The 12,819-nt window shown below is 44.2% G+C and overlaps 1 protein-coding gene across 7 annotated transcripts in view; it reads left to right on the forward strand.

The window, feature by feature from the left end:
• Window positions 1-12,819, forward strand: part of si:ch211-278a6.1 (SRC kinase signaling inhibitor 1) — a 96,228-nt gene that overhangs the window by 12,075 nt on the left and 71,334 nt on the right. The gene's annotated exons all lie outside the window — the stretch shown is intronic.

A 12,819-nucleotide genomic window follows, 5' to 3' on the forward strand; every position in this document is an offset into this window, starting at 1 on the left:
AGCAGGATAAAAAAAAAAACTTTGTATTTTTTAAGTGGTGTTGACATGCAATGACAATAACACGTGTTAAAGTTCAACGTCTCTATTTGTTGGCTGTTTGACACGTTTATGAGGTGGTTTAAAATGTACCATACTAGTACTTTTCATCTGGCATCATCTGGTTTCTGCTTTACTGAAAGCTGCTTCTGTGAATCAATGAGTGAAAATCTAGGAGATAGATATTCAAATTTGTTCCATAAAAAAGCAGCTGCTTGCCTTATTCGTCTTTTTGTTGTTGTTGTTGTTGCAGTGATTAGTGGTCCCTTTGAAATACTTTTTTAAAACTGCACTAGTCAAATAAGTTGGATGTTAAATTTCATTTTGAAATGCATACTCATACTTCTCCAGAGTGAGAGGCTGAATAGATATTAATGATCTTTTCATTTCTCCAATCAACCAGCATGTGGCAATCAACACACACACGCACACGCACACGCACACACACGACTCACAGCACGCACAGCAATGCAGGATGGATCTTGATCATTTTTGTTGCTGAATTTAGACATCAACTAATCAACTAACGAAACCTGTGGTAACTTTAAAATTGACTTTGAGATCATTGAAATGTGTGTGTGTGTGTGTGTGTGTGTGTGTGTGTGTGTGTGTGTGTGTGTGTGTTTTGTAATTAACTCAAACATTGATTCACTGGATCAACCCTCTGAGTCGAATTTATTTGACTCCATAAAACCACTCCCTCTGACTTTTATCCAGTGTGAACACATCATGTTTTAATAATGAAGTCAATAATCGAGCTTCTCTCTCAGGTTAATGGAAGAGACGGATATTTTTGGTAAATGTGTTCATTTCCTTTCCTTTCCGGGGAAAGAGATTCATACATCTCCAAATGTCTGAGAAGTAAATACGATTTCCAGAGCCAACAGCCGGTTAGTTTAGCATTGAAAAACAGGGTGGTTTTGGACAGAGCCGGGATAAGTGTACCCCCCAAGAGCAAGATGCTCACTAATTATCATCTAATATCTTGTTTGCTTCATTTGTTTAAAAAAATGAAAATTTGCTCTTAAATATGTGTCCTCCTTCTTTGGCTGCGAAAATGCCCCGCTATGTTCGCCAGCTAGTCTGCTGCCTTTGTAGTTTTTTGCACAGAAGATGATGTTATGAGAGAAGCTAGAGTGAAGTAAAACAGTGAGAGTCATCATTATGAGCACCGGATTGCACATTGCCCCACGCTGCAAATTATAGAAATATAGATTATTAACACTTCAAATTGCACTAGGAGGCTTTGCATCGACGGCTACATCCACTTTACTACGTTTGAGTTTTACAACGCATCGTTGCGGCTACATTTCCGCCCGCCCTCCACACTACTTTTCGAGCGCCTCAAACAGAGAAGTTGGGAGTTTTAAGATTTAGTTTGAAAACTCTGTGGCTGCGTTGTAGTATGGACCATGAAAAAAGGCGAATTTGGGATATGATAATGCAGTCACCAGCATCCCCTTCCCGATTTGCTGTCACCAGGCACGAACTCGGCGACCAGCGGTGCATGCGAAACGTTGTAAACACTCACTTTAAAGAACTAGTTCCACGTCGGCGTCGTTCCTAGAAAAACAAATCCCGCATGAGCCTCACCTGGTGTGTTGTTGTACCTGAAATAGCAGCGGGCACACGCTCAGTCATATTCGTATTCAGTGGAAATGGGGCACACAGTGTCAGATTCAAATATACATCTGCTTCCTCCTCCCTGCACGGGACGGCGGCGGTCTAAATATAGCAGATGCAGATCATGTCGCGCCGTCCCTCTTCCCGCAAGGTTGTGTTCCGTTACGTGGACATGTTTTCTTGTGGTTATTATTAAACACCGAACGCCAAGTGAACGCTTGAAATGGGTTTGAGCCGAGTCACTTACAAACTCCCGAGCGTGGGACGGAGTGCCTTTCATATTAGGGAGCGCATGATTCACATTTCAAATACCTCAGGGCTCGTTTTCTGGCATCTGTGTTACTTCACAGAGTGCGCTGAACTGAGGCAGCGGAGACGCATGAAAGAACGAAATAGTCGTTCCCTAAAACTTCCCCAGAAGAAAGACAGGAGAGTCGGAGGAAATTAGGATACGGTGCTGGAAGAAGAAGAAGAAGAAGAAGCCCTAATTGCCATCCCTCCTCCTACCTCCTCCTTTCATCACTTCAGATTTTTCATTCCCATGATGCTGAGGCAGGAATACAAAGCAGAGAGCGCAGGCGCTGGTGATATTGAGCAGATTAGTCTCCATCTGCTCCTGACTGGATCCAAATATCCCCCCCGTCTCATTCTGATCCTGGACTCAAAAGACCCCTTCGCCATTTCCTTCTTTATCCTCCTGCCTCGGATTGACTCTGACTTTCAGGTTAAAGGTTATCAACGTTAACACCAGTCCGCGGTTTTAATGTTTCGGCTGATTGGTGGATACCAGCACTGTCTTGTACCTTGACTCCAATTTGGATTTCCATCGTCACTCTGCCTCAGTCAACATTAAAACCTGCGCCACATTTACTGTCAGATGTGTTCTAGTCTAGTGCAGCTCTCCGCGTCTCCATGCAGGTTGCAGCAGTGAGAAAAAGCTAAACTCTGCTGTGACCTTGTGGATAACTTTTCATTTCCTTCCCCCATTTTCCCCACCAGGAGCCTCCCATTCTCACAAGGAAACCAATTCCGAAACGTTATCGCTCACTAATATACATGTAATGACTTGAAACCGGCTGAGAAGCAGATATGGACTTGAATTATCCATTATTCCATCCAAGCTTAAAAGATGGATTTTCTGTAGCGGGGACGCGCCGCGGTTACAAACATTGCATGTGAAATCCACGGATGCGTCCAAACTCGCTGTCATAAACTGTTAGAGTAGCGAGTATGAAAAGGTCAGACGTGTTTCCCCCTGAGACAGACCTGCATGAATCCCGCCTCATCCGATGCTGCCTGTGTTTTGTGTCTCCTGATCGATTTGCTGGGTGGCATCCATCTCCTACACTCACAGTGCATGGCACATGAAACGCAGCCGGTGTGCAGCAGAAACTCAACAGGGGCAGGAGAGAGAGAGAGTCGTGCACAGAAGGTGTTTTCTGAATTGTAGTGAGCAGAAAGGTGGAAAAGACAAAGAGGGGAAAAAATGGCTGAATATGACTGGATGTGCCCTTCTGGTGTTGCGTATGACAACCTGGTTATTGTTGCGAGTGGTAGTGAGTCACTCATTGGTCATAATCTCTGCAGCGAGGCGAAGAGTTGCCTTCGTATGTTTGACCTTGTTCAATAACAGGAGCTCTGCGGAGTACTCGGAGGTAATCGGTGCCAAAGCCAGTGGGTTACAAGAAGGGTGTTTGAAGGTTGTCATGGTGTGGATGCGAGTTCCTTCCTTTAGCTTTGTTTTTGTTTCACAGCATTTTTTTTTTTTAGAGCTCCAACAAATTCTTATTATTAATTTATTATTCATCATTTAAGCCTAACAGTTGTCTATTTCAACTTTTACTCACACGGTCTGGGGACCATGAACATCTGTATCAATTGTTGTGCCAATCCATCCAGTAGGTGGTGAGATATTTCACTGGAAAACTGAAACCTTCTGGTGGCGTCAGAGGAAGATACAGAGGATCAGCAAAATCATTAGTATTCATCCACTGGGGACCAAGAATGTCTGGACAAATGATCATGTAAATGCGTTAAATAGCGGTTGAGATATTTCCGTCTCGATCAAAGTAGTTGACCGATTGACAGGTCATTGCCATCCCCATGGCCATGTCACAAGCATGGCTACAAAAAAACACAAACCATGTGTACTCACGTACTCATCATTTGGAAATCATTGCATCCATGCGCACAAATGATAGACACCTTTTCGATTACAAAGACGCCCGTGTTCACCAGGCCCTGCATTCGTCTCACAGTTACTAGGAAACAAGAGGCTCACACACAGAGCCGCTTGCGGAGGCTGTGGCGGTGCATCGAGTAAGCCAACCAACATCAAGCGGTACGGGGATTATGAGAAGTGAAGCTCCGGGGTTCGACGCTATAAAAGAAATACTAGCTGCCGTATGCATTAAATAGATCCTGGTTTCACGTGGACACCTGTACGCATGCTTCACCCTCTGTTTTGGATGTTCACATGAGCTCACTTATTATCTACCTCCCTGTTTTGCGTGTTTTGTAAAGATCTGTTTCCCAAAAACACAATTCAGTCTTTGACGCTGTAAATTTGTGCTTTCTCTGGTGTGATAAATGTATCCGCACTCCTAATGACTCTCCTCCTGGTGGTAAGACTTCCTTCACACTGATGAAAAATGTGTTAACCTCGTCGGGCATGCATGTTGTATCACACTGTCGTACATCAAACAACTGATCTCAAGTGTAGTGTCAAAGTTTATAAGTCCTCACTTATTAATCCGTCTGTGCACGTGCATTTGCCTGCGCTTATTCTATTTGTGTGTAGGCAGATCGAGAGCTTTCTTCAGCTCTCCACAGTATTTTATTCCTGGCAGTGAGGTGTGCTTGGTTCCCTCAACCTACTCCTCTTGGTTTCGGCAGATTTGATTTTGCTTGGCCGGGAAACTGTGGGTTGGCTCGTGTTGCATCTTTTCTGTCCTGCTTCATGCCGCCTGTGGGCACACCAGGATGCCAAAGGCCATCGTGATAAAATATCAGCTCCGCCTTCTAGATAGCAGCAGGACTCCAGCTCTGACGGTTGCAGAGCTGCGGTGGAGAAGCTCCAGGGTTCATCCGGGCCGAGCCGCACCCTCCCACTGCCAAAATAATGCTCCGGTGATGGAGAAGGTCACTGCTTGTCGTTTAGACAAGTTCATTATGTAAAATATACCCTGGCATGCATGGATGGATTATGACACACTTGGCCCAGACCCTAAGCCACCCAGAATCTGTTGTTGTCTCTTTTGTGGACATTTAACATCTGTTTTTATGTCATTGTGTTTGGTTTTTTTCAGTGGACTTTTTTTTTTTGTATTTTGAAAACTCTTTGTGGCCAATTTGCATCTCTTTGTGGACATGTTGTGTCTGTCTGCTGGCCTTTTGCATGTCTGTGGGGTCATTTTTGCATCTTTTTTCGACACTTTTTGTTTTTTTTAGGTGATCTCTAAATCAAGCCCATATTGAGCTAAATAGGCACACATCTTTTCCTCCCTGTTTCCCCTCAATTCTTACTGGAATCGTATAGAATACGTCATTTGTTCTACGATATATGAATTTTTCACAATATTAACAAAGTGTCCTGTAGTGGGACTGTTTTTCTCCTTTCTGATATCTATCTACCTACCTTAAGATAGTTTTAATAAATCATCATCAATTAAGCAGAAGATGATTGGCAAGAGCAGAAGACATGGGCATGAACAACCCCATCCCCACCAGCAGCTCCGCTGCGTACCAGTGTGTGTAGACTTCCGTTTGGTAGTAATGAAAAAGCAAATTAAATTCCTCCCAGCAGAAGTGTCTCCAGGTCTGGGAGTCGGTGTTGGTGGAGGACGACGACTGTGTTTCCCAGGCACAAATGTCCCCAACCACTTGGGGTTCAACACGTTTCCTCATCGTTTCCCAACTTGCTACAATACCTTTCAATTGAAACTTAGTTATATGCATCAATATGAATATCAGTTGGTGGCCCTGCTGGATTAGAACCCATTTATTCTTGATGGGAGCGCTCACCTGGCCATATGTGACGCTCGCTCAGGCTATGCAGGGAGCGATTTCTTGAGCAATCAGACATTTCACTGACACTCGCTCAGAGACAAAAGCTCATAGAATTATTAATGCATCGTGCGCTCTAAGGGGGAGCGTTTGTACTTTACTGCTTTCATTAAAAGACTGTTCAGTTTCTCAGCTGTGGAAAATGCCAGAAAAAAAGGTTGCCGAGGCCACCGAGGGCTTTTCCTTATTGCTTCAAATCTTCCCCACTCATGTCTTTGAAATTGCACAGCTGCTTACCTTCGGTCTCTCTCACCTCCTGCGATGTGTAATTGTCCAAGTTGGAGAAGTTCGTCCCCGCATGCAGTTTTAAGCTTTGCCGGGAGAAAACAATAATTATTTTCTTGTATGTTGACAACAATGCATATTGCACTGTGCACAATAACATAACAATAGCACTTAAATTGCAGACTTTAGGATGTAAGTGAAGGGATGAGACGTTCAATGTGAGGTATTTAATGAATGCTGACTCTTGGCTGGGTCCGGCACAAATTGACAAATCCGCCGTAGACCGCTGGGGTTATCATCGACTGTCCCGATGTTTTTCACAGCACAGCGGTTGTTGTAATGTAAAGATAATCGATGTCAAGTATGGCGGTGAGATGTCGAGGAGACAGAAGTTCGCCCTTGTAGTTTTGCTCCCCCACTGAGCATGTGCACTCTGACTCACTCACAGTCACACAGACACAGGGAGAGAGAGGGAAAAAAGACGGAGACGAGTATCTTTATTTGAAGTTGATCCTTCCTGCATCAGTAGTCTGTTCTAGTTTGGTGTGTGTAAGCACGTTAACTGCAAACAGTTGTTGCGCAAATATGCAAATGGGTTTTGGAGGAGACGGATTTCACCTTGTGCAGGAACACAAAGGGCCTCCAGTGTGTCTTGTGTGTATCTTACTGGCACGCCAGTGTGTTTCTGTGCTGCGTAGCTTTGACATTTACTAGGGCAGCAACTAGCTTAAAGGATAAGTTGATTGATCAATAAGTAAGGTGGCAGGAAATTTGAAACTTGGCATTTATTTCAAGTAAAAATTCTCAATATTCTCTGGTTCAAGCTACTTATATGAAACTAATTTTCTGTTTTTCTTAGTCTTCTATGAACAAAAAAGTGAATTTATTTTTTGTGTTTTGAACTTTTTAATCCCTTTTGAGAAAAAATGCCAAAAGTTTAATGGTTTTAGTTTCATATTTGATCCTCCTTTTAACTCTTTTTTTTTAATGTTTTATAAATCACATAAATAATTTAGAGAACTAGAACGTCACTCAGTAGAGCGTATACCGGTTCTGCCAAGGCCCGACACTTTTTTTCATCAAGACCCATGAATTATTCCCTGGGAAATAGGTGAAAAAGCAAAAAAAAAAAAGCAATCTAGCAATGTTATAGGAAGTAAAGGAAAAGGAAAAAAGCTCCAGGATTCCTCTCCCTTTGGGTCCTTTCCTGGCTCATGTCCCATCCTTCCAACAAGTTTTGTAGCTAGTTTTTTTTAACTAGTAGTAGCCAAACTGAAGATGTCACCTTCAGGACATTGTAATGGATGTCAGACCACATCACCAATTAATTATTCAAGAAAGGAATTGTTACATTAATCAGTAATGAAATAATGTTGCAGCCCTAGCTGAAACTCCCATTATTAATTAGTCTGTTTTGCTGATCGACTACACATTACAGCGCTAGTATAGACTTTCCCTCCACATTGGTGCAGCTCTTTTTTGGAGCTTTTGTGTATGAGAGTGTGGGTGTGTGTGTGTGTGTGTGTGTACGTGTGTCCGTGTGTATCTGGGTGTGTGTCCCCCTCTTCTGCTGTTTGTGATAATGACAGCCGGCTGCGTTTGAATGATTCATAGCTGAATACTAATGAGACCCACTGCAGATGTCTTGGAGAAGCCCGGCTGTGCCCTTTAGGTGTCACTCAGCCCTCAGGGATGCTGCTGGTCACCTGCACACATCTCCGCTCGCACGATTCCCTCAAAACTCAAAGAGGCTTTGGAAGATGCCAACTGATGCTATACAAATTCTTAATTTCCTATTTGTCCTGGGCCTAATTGAACCCTTTTTCCAGCGACACTGTAACTTTGTCTGTTGTCATGGTAATTTATGACACTCGTGCACAATGCATACGCGATTGAAAGCAATATGAGCGTCGGATTGAAATAGATTAATCATATCTGCACACGCTTCGCATTAGATCAGTTGTTTGGCTAAGAGAGTACAACAGGAACTCACAGAAGAAGGTCACAGGGAGAAAGAACATTGTGCAGCCGAGAGCTGTCTCATAACAATAGGGAGCATCGATGATTCCTTCATTGCTCTCTTCCTCCCCTCATCTCTCCTTTTCTTGTTTTGTCTTCACGGTCAAATATACCTGATGCCGCCGGAGCGTGACTCGATATTGATTTCTCTTCACACTGGGTGTTTGACGCAGGAGTCCAGGGACACGCACGGGGCTTTTGTCGTTGCCCTTTCGCTCCCGTTCTGCATCCCGACTCTGGCCCATCCTCTCCGTATAATACATAAATGCCCCGTGGCCGTGTGCCACCCCGCCTGACGGGCTGTCGTCTGCCCTCACCCGGTGTCACAGCCCGGAATCCCATGGGGGCCCCGTGTGACTTTCCACTAGAGCAGCAGGATGCACTAAGATCTCAGCAGGGTTGAAGAAAATATCCCACTTACAGCGCGCCTTGGAAATGTATATTAAACAGTATGCGAAAGATTCTACAGTGGACTAATGGACGTTAAACCGGTTGTCGATGTAAGTTACTGGGAATCTAGATTGGAGCAAAGAGTATAGGTATAATGTGCTATGTACAGCCACAAGCCAGGAAGTGTAATCGCCTCATTCTCAGAGCTTCAAGATGGAGGCTGCAGGTAAGAGAGCAGCAGATGCATATATGATATTTTACTGGTGTGGTCCACTCTCCCAACTTTTTTAAGCCTTTCTTGTATTAATGTACCTGCACCTGTCAATGAACTGCAGTCACCTTAACAGAAACTGGACTGCGACGACTGTATCTTATTTTCTCAGCAAATGTGTATTTTACCGTCTCTGCGGTTCAAGGGTCATATTTTATCCCCTATCTCTTATTGCCCCATAACAATTCCAGGCTCTAGTGTGCTAAGTTTGCACCTGTGCCACCTGTCTTTCACTGTCATTATCATAATGATCATTTTACTCTTTTCCTCTCTCACATAATCACTTTAATTGGACTGAAGCTGAAAAGGAGGCAATTTTGTCGCTGATAGGAGGCGTTTGGCATGAATTGGTCTAAAAAAAAATCACTCCCAAATATATGAATGGGCTCTTGGGGTAAGGTTTGTGTTTATGCATGTTTGCATATTTCCTTTGGGGTTGGTAATTGTCTGTCTTTTCTGTAGATCTGACATCAGTCTTTTGCTGTAGCCATTTTGTGCATGTGTGCAGCGTAACATCGGCAGAGCTGGGATGTTTCTGGGCTCGTCTCTCTCCCTCTCTCTCTCTCTCTCTCCGACTGCGTGTCACTGGCTTCGGGAAATCTAATTCACCACGCACTACAATTTATGTCTCATGACACGAGACGTGTTTACTATAAATCTGGCACGCCGGTCGAATCGTTTCGGTCACATTGATTTTAATCACTTTCACCCGAGCATCTTTGGCAGACTTCAACTTTTGTATTCATCCCGGCGTTGTTAGGAAAGTAGGGTTTGTGGTCACGTTACAGCATCATCACTCCGTATTATTGATCCGCAGCCTTTCTTATTACAGAACAGACGAGGCTGCGGTATTATCATAACCGAGACGTATCGAAGGCGACTCCCTGTGCTTCTTGTGTGGTTCTCTCGTGTGACTTGAAGGATGTGATTAAATCTTTACTTTTCAGTATTTTTTTTCTTATCTTTAAGATAAAAAATCCAGAGCTGATGTTGCGCAAAAGCAAAAAGTATGATTTGATCATTCTTGTTTCTCATTTTTGCTCAAAGTCCTGTGGATTAAACATATACTTCCCTCAGTTGTGACGTCCACAGATATTAGCCTCAGCTGTAACACTAACATTCCTTCATTATTTCTAATATATATGTGTCAAAGTACCAAATACAATGTGCAGCGTTTTAACTCCCGTCTCCTGAAGCTCAGCTACACAGACACTGATCACGGCGCCATTTGCATTGATTTCAAACTGTTCTTCTCTGGTGCATTTACCCACTAACCTCATCCCTGTTTTCTGAAGAACATTCCCTCCCACCAGAGAAACAGAGAGGTGGATATAGATTTTTTTTCCTGGCTCTTATCAGACAATAAGTCTATTCCTCTTGGCAGTGGGTGCCCGTCATCTGGTTTGTCCTGCTTTTCTCACACACACTCAACTTTACATAAGCACATGCTTGTGTCCCACTGCCTCCTCTGTGCACCAGTCCTCGGGCCTTTCGCTATCATTAGAAAAAGCAGTTTTGTCATCGCAGAAGTGTGTGTGTGTGTGTGTGTGTGCGTGTGCGTGCGCGCTAGACGGTGTGTTTGAGTATATGCTGCTGCACATATAGCACCAAGCATTGTGCAGTGTGCGTATCTACATTCTGCGTAGTTGTTATTTATCTTGTTGTGTTTCTCTAGTGTGTCATAATGGGTTCAAGCATCTCCATAAGATCTAAGGAGCGTATTTGTGTACGCAATGCGGTGTCTGTCTACTGCCGAAATATAAATCTGTGCGAGAAGGAGATTGTTAAACTGAGCATCCGCCCGGTGTCACCCATGCACAAAACGGTGGCGAATGGCGGTGCGCACGACTTTGTAGGGGCGGAGCGGCTCATGAGCGAGCAATTCTGGTTTGCACCTTGGGCCGCGAGCACCGTCTCTGCAATCACGCTCTCCCACCGAGGGCGGCCTTTCATCTCAAGCCCTTTCACAGAAAGAAACCCTTTCAGACGAAGGAAGAGAAAGAGATGGGATGGGGGAGATCAAGGCAGAGAGACAGAGAGTGAGTGCAGAGGAAAGTAGAAGGGAAGTGCTTCTGCAGCCCCGAGCGCTCGTCTCCACTCCCTACTTTGAATAGACACGCTGCCGATGAAGAGCGCAGATGTTAAAAGAATGTATAGTGGTGTGTGTGTGTGTGTGTGTGTGTGTTGCTCTGCTATTGTGTGTGCTAACTGTGTAAACTGTCATCCGTCCTGTTTAGGCCTCTGCCACGGGTTCTAACTTCAGACTCCCTTATAATCATGATCACTGAGGCGTGCTGCTACCGTGGGAGGGAAACGTCGTGCAGTCTCTCGATACAGTAGATTACAGTGCAGCACAATAAGGTACAGTAGCGCGATGCATCACCGAGTATGCTGTAGTTGGATGAAGTTGTGCAGGTTGAGCTGATGGATAGAGGGTGTCTGCTGGCGGTGCAGGGGGAGGAGGAGATGTTTGGCGAGGAGGACCACCAGGTTCTCTTGTCTGATGGGCGGGCAGTCGGCCAGGTGTTGGTGCTGGGGCGCAGGCGCCTTGCTGCAGGAGGTAAGCGCGTCCAGCCACAGGGTGGATCCGTTTCACTAGGGATTTAACTCCAAACGCTTCTTTTGAAACGCTACCTTTTTTGAAAACGTGTTCCACTGTTACAGAAGCCACAGCCCGCAGCTTTTGATTTTCCGGCTGAGCTCAAAATGGCAGTGTTGAGCTCAGGAAAACTAGGTGTTTTCTATTTATTTTTTCGGAGCCAAAAACTCTTCCTTTGCCATCATCAGGTTTGTTAGATTTTGCTTTGTGTTGCATTTATCTAAAACAAACAACTGGCAAGCCTTGTTTCCTCTCATAAATCATTTAGGCCTACTTTGTCTGCCAAGTGGAGCCTGAGAGAAGATTTCACGCGGCAGTGTGACACTTTATTTTTTCTTGCTTTTGGATTCCCTTTGCCCCTGTGTTCGTACCCCTCTCCGTCTCTGTCATTACTGCATGGTCCGTGCGGTCTGTCGCGCTCTGGCAGCTTCGCGCGGTGGAGCTTATTCGATGTCCGTTCGAAACGGGAGCGATTGGAGGAGATGCTGTAAAAAAATCAGAGATGTGATTGATCGTCACCCGGGAGGGAATGGGAAAAGGGATGCACAACTCCCTTCCATTTTAAAGTCATCGCGTCTGCCTCCCTCCCTTTGAAAGCCCTGAATTTTGCAGGCATTGAGGCTAATTAGCCCGTTCCGTCCCATTCAAAATGTTCAGAAGACTTTGAGGTGAATGGAAAAAAACAGTGGATGGAGTAAAGATATGCTGGAGAACTGTTATGTCCTTCGATAAATGTGGAAAGTACTAGAGCCACGCCGATAAAATTGACCAATGTGAGCCTCTCACAGACATATTGGTGTTGGTGTATGTGTTTGCCGATATGCACCAATATGAAGACATGTATTGTACAGAAAATACAATTCAGAAAAGTTGTACATTTATGCTTTCTTTTTATTTAATGGTCTATAATAGTTTATACTTTCAATTCTTGCCAAATTGGATTTTTTTTTATATTTGTATCGGAATTATTTTACTCCCCAATATCAGTATCGGTCCCCAAACAGCCACATCGGTATGTATAAAGGAAAGACCAAACTAAAATTGCTTCATGTGCCTTTGCACGTAGTCTAACATCCACATTGAGTTTTTTGTGTGTTCCTTCGATGAAATTGGAATAAAGACGTGAATTACGGCCTACAGTACGGCCAACAGTACGGCCACATATAGCGAACATCTGCCAGAGTTTTTAGCCACCATATTCAGCATACACACAGGGAAGTGTGATGGTAATGACTTCCACCTCTGCGGCAAGACAATCAGACGCTGATAATTAGTTCTGCCACTGTGGCACTTTCAATCAGGAGGAATTCTCTGCAGCTACGGGCCGTGGTGGAGAAAGTTATGTATGTGTGTGTGTGTGACAGTCCCGACTATTTTGTTAGATTATGATTATGACAGTCATTAATCCTGATTATCTGCCTTGATGATTATCGAAATTTCACCCTGCTCTTTCGGTAGGATGTATCAACAACATGAGATATAAAAAAAATAAAATAAAATGATCTATTTCACTGTGACACTGCACAGCTGGAAAGGTTGGTGCGTGCGAGGATCCCCTGAGAGAGGAAACGGGTCGCATTAACCCGAGTAA

Source organism: Scophthalmus maximus, chromosome 17, assembly GCF_022379125.1.
Source record: "Scophthalmus maximus strain ysfricsl-2021 chromosome 17, ASM2237912v1, whole genome shotgun sequence".
NCBI lineage: Eukaryota > Metazoa > Chordata > Actinopteri > Pleuronectiformes > Scophthalmidae > Scophthalmus > Scophthalmus maximus.